The sequence below is a fragment of the Hyperoodon ampullatus genome (genome assembly GCF_949752795.1).
Source record: "Hyperoodon ampullatus genome assembly, chromosome: 1".
Classification (NCBI taxonomy): Eukaryota; Metazoa; Chordata; class Mammalia; order Artiodactyla; family Ziphiidae; genus Hyperoodon; species Hyperoodon ampullatus.
In genome coordinates this window covers 190932627-190941967 of record NC_136914.1, presented here as the reverse complement: position 1 = coordinate 190941967, position 9341 = coordinate 190932627, and the positions used below count along the sequence as shown (strand labels likewise).

General features: G+C 36.9%; 1 pseudogene across 1 annotated transcript in view; it reads right to left on the bottom strand.

Moving 5' to 3' along the window:
• The window catches only part of LOC307058349 (rab GTPase-activating protein 1-like), a 19834-nt pseudogene extending 12827 nt beyond the window's left edge, over positions 1–7007 (bottom strand). Inside the window, exon 1 of the transcript in view lies at positions 5437–7007. The product of the transcript in view is annotated as a rab GTPase-activating protein 1-like (transcript). The remainder of the gene's footprint in view (positions 1–5436) is intronic.
• Between the last annotated feature and the right edge of the window lie 2334 nt (positions 7008–9341).

The following is a 9341-nucleotide window of genomic DNA, read 5'->3' as shown; positions in this document are numbered from 1 at the left end:
CAACTATTCTTTTTGGGGGGGCATGGTGATGGTGGTGGTGGTATTCTAACCTTTATTATTTTTTAATTTTTTAATTTAATTTCTATTTTATATTGGAGTATAGTTGATTTACAGTGGTGTTTCAGGTGTACAGCAAAGCAATTCAGCTTTACATATACATATATCCATTCTTTTTCAGATTCTTTTCCTATATAGGTTATTACAGGTTATTGAGTAGAGTTCCCTGTGCTATACAGTAGGTCCTTGTTGATTACCTGTTTCATACATCTTAGTGTGTATATGTTAATCCCAAACTCCTAATTTATCCCTCGCCTCCACATTTCCCCTTTGGTAACCATAGGCTTGGTTTCGAGATCTGTGAGTCTGTTTCTGTTTTGTAAATAAGTTCATTTGTATCATCTTTTTTTTTTTTTTTTTTTTTTCCGGTACGCGGGCCTCTCACTGTTGTGGCCTCTCCTGTTGCGGAGCACAGGCTCCGGACGTGTAGGTTCAGCGGCCATGGCTCACGGGCCCAGCTGCTCCGCGGCATGTGGGATCTTCCCGGACTGGGGCACGAACCCGTGTCCCCTGCATCAGCAGGTGGACTCTCAACCACTGCGCCACCAGGGAAGCCCTGTATCATCTTTTTATTAGGTTCTACATATAAGTGATGTCATATGATATTTGTCTTTCTCTGTCTGACTTACTTCACTTAGTATGATAATCCCCAGATCCATCCATGTTGCTGCAAATGGCATTATTTCATTCTTTTTATGACTGAGTAGTATTCTATTGTGTATATGTACACAACTTCTTTATCCATTCCTCTGTCGATGGACACTTAGGTTACTTCCATGTCTTGGCTATTGTGAATAGTGCTGCAATGAACATTGGGGTGTATGTATCTTTTTGAATAATGGTTTTCTCTGAATATATATCCAGGAGCAGGATTAACTGACCATAGGGGCATGGGTTTATTTCTGGGATTTCTATCCTGTTCCATTGATCTATATTTCTGTTTTTTTGTGTGTGCCTGTACCATACTGTTTTGATTACTGTAGCTTTGTAGTGTAGTCTGAAGTCAGGGAACCTGATTCCTCCAGCATTGTTTTTCTTTCTCAGGATTGCTTTGGCTATGTAGAGTCTTTTGTGTTTCTATACAAATTTTTTAAATTTTCTAGTTCTGTGAAAAATGCCATTGATAATTTGATTGGGGTTGCATTGAATCTGTAGATTGCCTTGGGTAGTATAGTCATTTTGACAATATTGATTCTTTCAATCCAAGAACATGGTATATCTTTCCATCTGTTTGTGTCATCTTTGATTTCTTTCATCAGCATCTTACAGTTTTCAGAGTAGAGGTCTTTTACCTACTTAGATAGATTTATTCCTAGGTATTTTATTCCTTTTGATGCAATGGTAAATGGGATTGTTTCCTTAATTTCTCTTTCTGATATTTCATTGTTAGTGTTTAGGAATGCAAGAGATTTCTGTGCATTAATTTTGTATCCTGCAACTTTACTGAATTCATTAATGAGCTCTAGTAGTTTTCTGGTAGAATCTTTATGATTTTCTATATAAAGTATCATGTCATCTGCAAATAGTGACAGTTTTACTTTTTCTTTTCCAATTTGTATTCCTTTTATTTCTTTTTCTTCTCTGATTGCTGTAGCTAGGACTTCCAAATCTATGTTGAATAAAAGTGGTGAGAGTGGACATCCTTTTCTTGTTCCTGATATTAGATGAAATGCTTTCAGCTTTTCACTGTTGAGAATGATGTTAGCTGTGGGTTTGTCATACGTGGCAGAAGGCAATTATTCTGAACAGACCCTTAGAAAGCCAATCTTAGGGACATAAGAGCCATATCTTTGGGGAGAGTTGTGAAACCCACATTATACTAATGTTCTTCTCTCCAGGGGAGAAGTCAGTGTTCATGGGATATCACAGGGTTCTTGTCATGCTTGTCTTCTTCAGAAACAGACCTAAGTTCTGATGTGTCTCATGATGACATGATGATCTAAAAATGAGAAGCTTGATTTTAATTTTTCCTGTAAACATGCAAGAGGTCCATGGCATTGCTCTCTTTCAACCTGGCACAAGTCTCATAAACTAGAAGATAACCTTAACATTCAATCTATGGTAGTTCTCCTCCATGACCTTTGCCCTTTTTAAACATCTTCATAAAGACATAGTAATATTCTGTGAATTATATTAGATCTCTTAACATGGATTTAAACAGTAAATCTAACAAATAGGCTGCTCTTTGCCTGATGACTCAGAGGTTGTTAATTATTCTTGCATTTTAGGCATTTGGGAGAAAAATTAATTCCTTAATATATTGTATTCAATTGAGTTCAAAGCCATAAAGAGGAAAGAAATAATAAGAATTAGAGTAGAAATAAATGAAATAGAGAATAGAAAAACAATAGAGAGAATCAATGAAACCAAAAATTGATTCTTTGAAAAAAATCAACAAATTGAGAAACCTAAAGATTAAGAAAAAAAAAGAATACTCAAATTACTAAAATCAGAAATTAAAGAGGGAACATTACTACTGACCTTACAGGAATAAAAAGCATTGTAAGAGAATACTATGAACTCTATATGCCAATAAATTAGATAACCTGGATGAAATGGACAAATTCCTAGAAATACACAAACTACCAAAACTAAAGAAGGAATAGAAAATCTGAATAGACCTATAACAAGTAAGAAGATTGGATTAACAATAGAAAATATCCCAACACAGAAAAGCCTAGGACCAGATGACTCCATTCGGTGAATTCTACAAACATTTGAAGAATTAACATGACTGCTTCTCAAACTCTTCCAACAAATAGAAGAGGAAAGAATACTTATTAACTCATTGTATGAGGCTGACATTATCCTAATACCAAAGCCAGACAAAAAGACACTACAAGAAAAGAAAACTACAGACCAGTTTTTCTTGTGAATCTATTGATAGATACAAAACTCCTCAATAAAATGCTAACAAATAGAATTCAGCAGCATGTTAAAAGGATTATACACCATGACCAAGGGGGATTTATCCTAGAAATTCAAGTGTAGTTCAACACACAAAATCAGTCAGTGTAATTCACCACATAAATAGAATGAAGGAGGGGAAGCACATGACCATCTCAATTGATGTTGAAAAAGCATTTGACAAAATCCAACATTCCTTCATGATAAAACATTCATTAAACTAGAACTAGAAGGGAACTTTCTCAACATGATAAAGGATATATATAAAGAACTCCCAGGTAACATCATCCTCAAGGGAAAAATGCTGAAAGCTTTTCCCCTAAAATCTGTGTTGGGTGTTTGAAAGTCAAACATTCAGAAACCTTAGATGTTCTTTAAAAAAGAATCCATTTTGGGGGCTTCCCTGGTGGCAGAGTGGTTAAGAATCTGCCTGCCAATGCAGGGGACACGGGTTCAAGCCCTGGTCCGGGAAGATCCCACATTCTGCGGAGCAACTAAGCCCGTGCGCCACAACTACTAAGCCTGCACTCTAGCGCCCTCGAGCCACAACTACTGAGCCCAGGTGCCACAACTACTGAAGCCCGTGTGCCTAGAGCCCATGCTCCACAACAACAGAAGCCACTGCAATGAGATGCCCATGCACCGCAACGAAGAGTAGCCCCCGCTCGCCACAACTAGAGAAAACCCACATGCAGCAACGAAGACCCAATGCAGCCAAAAATAAATAAATAAATAAACAAAAATTTATTAAAAAAGAAAAAGAATCCATTTTCTTAAAGTTTCTGGAAAAAAGAATGTTCTCTGTATTAAAACCTCTTCATAATGAACATTGCTACTTTGTACATTAGGCACAAGTATTATTGAAGTTTTTAAATAATTGTTATTGTTCATGTAACTGGAGTATTTAATGTTTATTTCATAAATACATTTTGCAAACAATAGGAAATCTAGAGGGCATTCTTTAAAGTATGAAGCAGTGGTGCTTAATTTTGGGATACTTTTATTCTCTGTTTTACACGTGAATACAATAAAACCTTTTTTAAGAAATTCAAAATTTTTAAGGAGAATGCAGAAAAGCATTTGATGATCTGGGTTGTAGATGAGGGATGGCTTTTTTTTTTTTTTTAAGGCCTTTCTAGACTCTTAATGTTTGGGCCAATTACTGTGATGGAGTTTCTGCCCTCAGACCAAATCCCAGTGATAAGATATCTGTTCTTCACATGAGCAATAACTGGAGTACATAGGATAAAACAAAATATTAAATGTCTGTCACATTATATAAGAAGTGAGGAAAGTGTAAAGTGATAAGGTGCTAGTCACCTCAGAGTGGTCTGTTCAGATACGGTGATGCAGCAGAATAGAAACTTGTCAGAAAGGAAAGGTGTCAGGCAGGAGATAAATATGTGCCCACATTATCCAATGTCAAGAGCTGAAAACTGTTTTGAATTTTTATCCTGAAGATAGAAATGACATCCTTATGAGAAATTGAACATTAAATAGAGATGTATTAAACCGATTTTGCTTGTTGACACATTTGTTTATTTATTTGACAGTTACTGAGTGGCTACGTGGTAGTTTTTAGGCCTTAGAATTAACCTAAGGCAAAATTGTGAAGTAAAAATTTTCATTTCAGTCACTTTACCTCTTTATACTGTACTCTTTTTTGGATTCTTCAGCCTTCCTTTTCCTCCCTCAGGCTTTGGAGCTTAGGAACTAATAACATTAAAGCTCCGGTGACAGGAGTGACAGGACTCTAGGATAAAAGACGGTTGTGTTCAGAGGAAGAGAAAGAGTGTGTTTAGGAAAGAAGCAGCACCAAGTTGTAAATTCTACTACCTGTGGATAGGTAGAATTATGGTATACTTTATATTCTTTTTGCTTTTCTACTGTAATGATATGCCTTGCTTACATAATACATGAAAAAGAGTACATATAAGAAAAGTAACAGCAAAAGGAATGTGTTAAAAATTCTTTCTACCATTTCAGTTTTTTTCTTTCTAATTCATTTTTTAGTCCATCAGGCCTGCTTTGCTTGTTTGGCAATGTCCTTTAAATTGTTTAAAAACTTTTCCAAATTGGTAAAAGCTTAATGTTTCCAAGTACTACAGACTTTTATAACTATTATGCATCATGCAAACATCATGAGGTGTGGTATGAGGCAATGAACATTTTAAGTTGCTTTAAAATTTAAGTATTGGACATTTAGGGTGCTCTCAACTTTACACAGTTACCAATGGAGTTGAACAAATATAACTGGTTAGCATTTTTAACCAAATATTTTGACTAAATCATTGCATTGCTTTGGAGTCTTGAAGGATATAATATACCATGAAGGAAAAGCATAGAGTAGATTAGGATGTGACTGTGCACAACTAAAACAGTACTTTGTCATTTTCCTTTTTCTCATTTTTGAAAGTAGTTGATAGCTACTTTATCTTTTTCCCTTTCTTTCTCTCAGCTTATGAAGATTACCAGTATAAAAGCAAGAGGTGAAGTTATCTGCAAATATACAAACTTGTATCTATCCATTGGGTCTTCCTGCTGCAGATGACTCTCTTGCATTTTCAGATATTCCTTCTCATGTTTCTTCAGTTTCTTGGTTGGTACCTTAATATTGTAAGCCTGCTCCATTAAACTTCTTGCATTTTCCTCTGCCTTGTATCTCTGAATAACTTTAGAAAGCTGAACTCTGAAGAACTGTAAAGTACCTTCAGAATCAGCTTGCAGAAGATCTTCCTTTGAGGTCTTTAGGAGAGCCAAGGCTACGTGAAAGGTTATGTTCAAACCCTCGCAAAGTGTAAGTCAATGATGTGGAAGACCATGCAGAGTGGGAACTTGTCAGTAAAAGGAGTGAGAAACCACTGGGATGCATACATATGAGTTTCCAGGTTCAGATTAGAAAAAAGGTCGTGCAGGTCCAGTAACTGCTCTTGCATTAGTCTTTCCAGCTGATACAGTTTGCAGTGAAGGTCTTCAAAGCTGTTTTTGCAGAAGTCTCATAAATCATAGTCATTCATGATTTTCACCAAAACACAGAATGCTTGTTCCTCTGGCAAATGCAGCTGCGATACAGCAGCAAGAAAAGACTGCCCTTGACATTACCCAGTGTCTTTGTCGTAGACAGAGTAGGCCTTGCAAATCTTGTAGAGTGATTCCTGGCCATCTCCTCTGGTATCTTTAAAGTAATCATGTGCAGGAAATGTATGATGAATATATCTCTAGTAATAACACTCTCCTGGGCTGAGTCCATTGTGATAAGAAATTGATATCTATCCAGCATTGCCTGGTTGTCATGGCAGCCTACTAATAATTACCATGCCTCTGTCCTCAATGCTTCAGGAACACCACTCTTCACCACAGTGGATAGCCCTTTCTGTCGTGCACCAAGGTTATTGTGCCATCTTCCTAACAGTTCTCCCCAAGAATATAGGATCTTCTCAGGACAATGCTTAGAACATCACCTGTTCCACTTGAGAGTTCATTATCACTCTTCTCTTCTGCTTCATCCTCCTAGGGTGACACTGGACCCCATCTGCTAATAGGAGTGTGATTCGTTCCTCCTTCTCAGACTCTTGCTATAGACTTACCACCTCATCTATTGCATTTCCAGCACTGGTATGGCCTTTTCCCTCAGACTGTTTCAACCTCATGAAGAAAGTCTCCGTGAAAGTCTTTCTGCTAAAATGCCAAAATCACTTATTTGCAGGGTACACATGTACTGCTGTCTCCAGGTGAAAATAGACAGGCTCCATCACCTCCATGACTACCATATCCATTGCCACAGTCATATACACTCATTTATCTTTTGGAGTTTCTTCATTAGGTGCCATAAATATTGGTTCAATGGTGTTCCACATGCTGGTGATAACATAAGCTCTCCCATCATAGCTCTTTCCCATGGCTTCCATATCCAGTAAATAAATGTCACAGTTCTTCACGTTTCAACCTGGGCTTAATAAGATTCCAAAGCATCTGTCAGCAGCTAATTCTTTGTTAGAAAGTTGCTGTGCTGTAATCACAACCTTCTTTTCTATTCCTTGTTTTAATTTGACAGTATTTAATTGACAGTATTTTTTAAAGTTTAATATTAGTATAAAAGATTATAAAGTGAGGAGTAAAAGTCTTCCTCTATCTAATTTCCCCTATTCAAATTTCCAAAGGTAAAACCATCGTTTCTTCTATATCCAGGCATTTGCTATTAGAATGCAAACATATGTATATCTATGTGTGTAAATATGTATCTGTGTAAACACACACACACACGGGATTTTGTTAATGGTTCCACAGCATTCATTGTATGGTTGTACCATACTTATTTAACGAGTCCCCCCATGATGACATTTATTTGTTTATTTATTTATTTTGGGGGGGGCTGTGTTGGGTCTTTGTTGCTGTGCGCAGGCTTTCTCTAGTTGGGGTGAGCGGGGGCTACTCTTCGTTGAGGTGCACAGGCTTCTCACTGCAGGGGCTTCTCTTTTTGTGGAGCACGGGCTTCAGTAGCTGTGGCATGCAGGCTCAGTAGTTGTGGCTCTAGAGCTTAGTTCCGTGGCATGTGGGATCTTCCTGGACCAGGGCTTGAACCCATGTCCCCTGCATTGGCAGGCGGATTCTTAACCACTGTGCCACCAGGGAAGTCCTCATGATGACATTTAGATGGTTTCCTGTTATACACTACCTCAAGCAATGTTGCAGGAATCATACATACTTGTATTTGAGTTTATGTGTAAGGTAAATTTCTAAAAGTGGAATTTCTAAGTTAACAGGTGTTTCACCATCAATAGATGTTACCAAGTTGTTCTTTAAGAGTGTTATACCAGTTTACACTACCACCAACAGTTTATGGGAATGTCTTGTTTCCCTTCCCTCTGGCCAACACTGAGCATCATCAATCTTTTTAATCTTTGCCAGTGTGAGAGATGAAAAATGATATCCCACTCCTGGCTTTTATTTTGTTTAGAAGTGTTAATATGAAAAGTCTTAGTGATTGATGAAACCATACAGCAGTAAGTAAAGTACAAAAGAATGTGTTAAATTGAAACTACCACTGTGAACCATAGAAAGCAGTCCAGTGCAGCCACAGTAGCAGCACTTTTGCTTACCACCAGTGCTTATAAATATACCTCTGGAGCCCATAGTTTGATCTCTAATGCCATTCTCTTCTAGAGGAAAACCAAGATTTTTGAGGATAGTTAATGTCATGCCCTTCAGCAGGAAAAAAATCAGGAAGCATCCAGAAATTCCTGTTTTGTTTTGTTTTTTTCAAGAAAGTTAGGATGTTCTCGGGATCATTAGAGGCAACTCTAAAAAAGCCAAACAGGCCAGTTTAAGGGGGTTCCTTTTAACCAAGTTGAGGCAATTTGATCATAAAAAAATTATAATAATCATGTTAAATTAGAACTCATTGAATTTTTAAAAGACCATAAGTTTCTAATGCCCCAAAGGAAAATTTATACAAGGTATAAAGATGATAGTTGTAATATAAAAAGGTGAATAGAATAGATTATGTTTAGCTTCTGTTAATTCTAATAAGTAGGAAAATGCTTATTATATAATACAGTGTTAATATTATAATATAATAATACTATATATATTTCTATTAAGTATATTCATTCATAAAGAAGAGGTAAGTTCCTGTTTCAGTGTGAACAGAAAGAATGAACCATTTGTGAATTTTTTCCAACAGTTCTGAAAAAAAAGGAAACCATATCAAACAAAAGAAGGGCCAGTTAGCAAGTGGGATTTCCCTAGGGGAGGGCAGTTTAACAGATTAGCACCACTGGTCACATACAGTAACCATTTAAGTGAGAATCCAACAGTGTATTTCAAGGTGTGCTTCAAGATGACAAATTAGACAAATGTCCCCCAGAATGAAAGCTAACTGCACACACGCATTCTCTCATCTGCCTGGTAATAAAACATTTAGATGACCTTATAATGAAGTTCTATTAAGACGTACATAAGTTTCCAAGTATACCAACATACCATGTCAATAATCATCATGAAAGGATAAAAATTAGGTACAGCCAGCTTACAGAATGCCTCAATTACAGTAAAGCACTGCATTTTCTAAAATTGAAATCTATACATATGATATATATGAAGGATAATGATGTAAGCTGAATAAAGTTCCTCAAGATGTCCATGTCCTAATCCTCCAGAACCTGTGAATTTTACTTTACATGGCAAAAGGGATTTTGCAGATGTGATTAAGAACCTTGAAATGGGGAGTATTTTGGATTGGCCGGGTGGGCTGATATAATCACAGCACTCCTTATAAGACAGTCAAAGGAGTTCAGGTCAGAGAAGAAGAGGATGTGATGCTGGAAGAAGAAAATGTAGCACAATGCCTTGAAGATGGAGATAGGGGCCACAAGTAA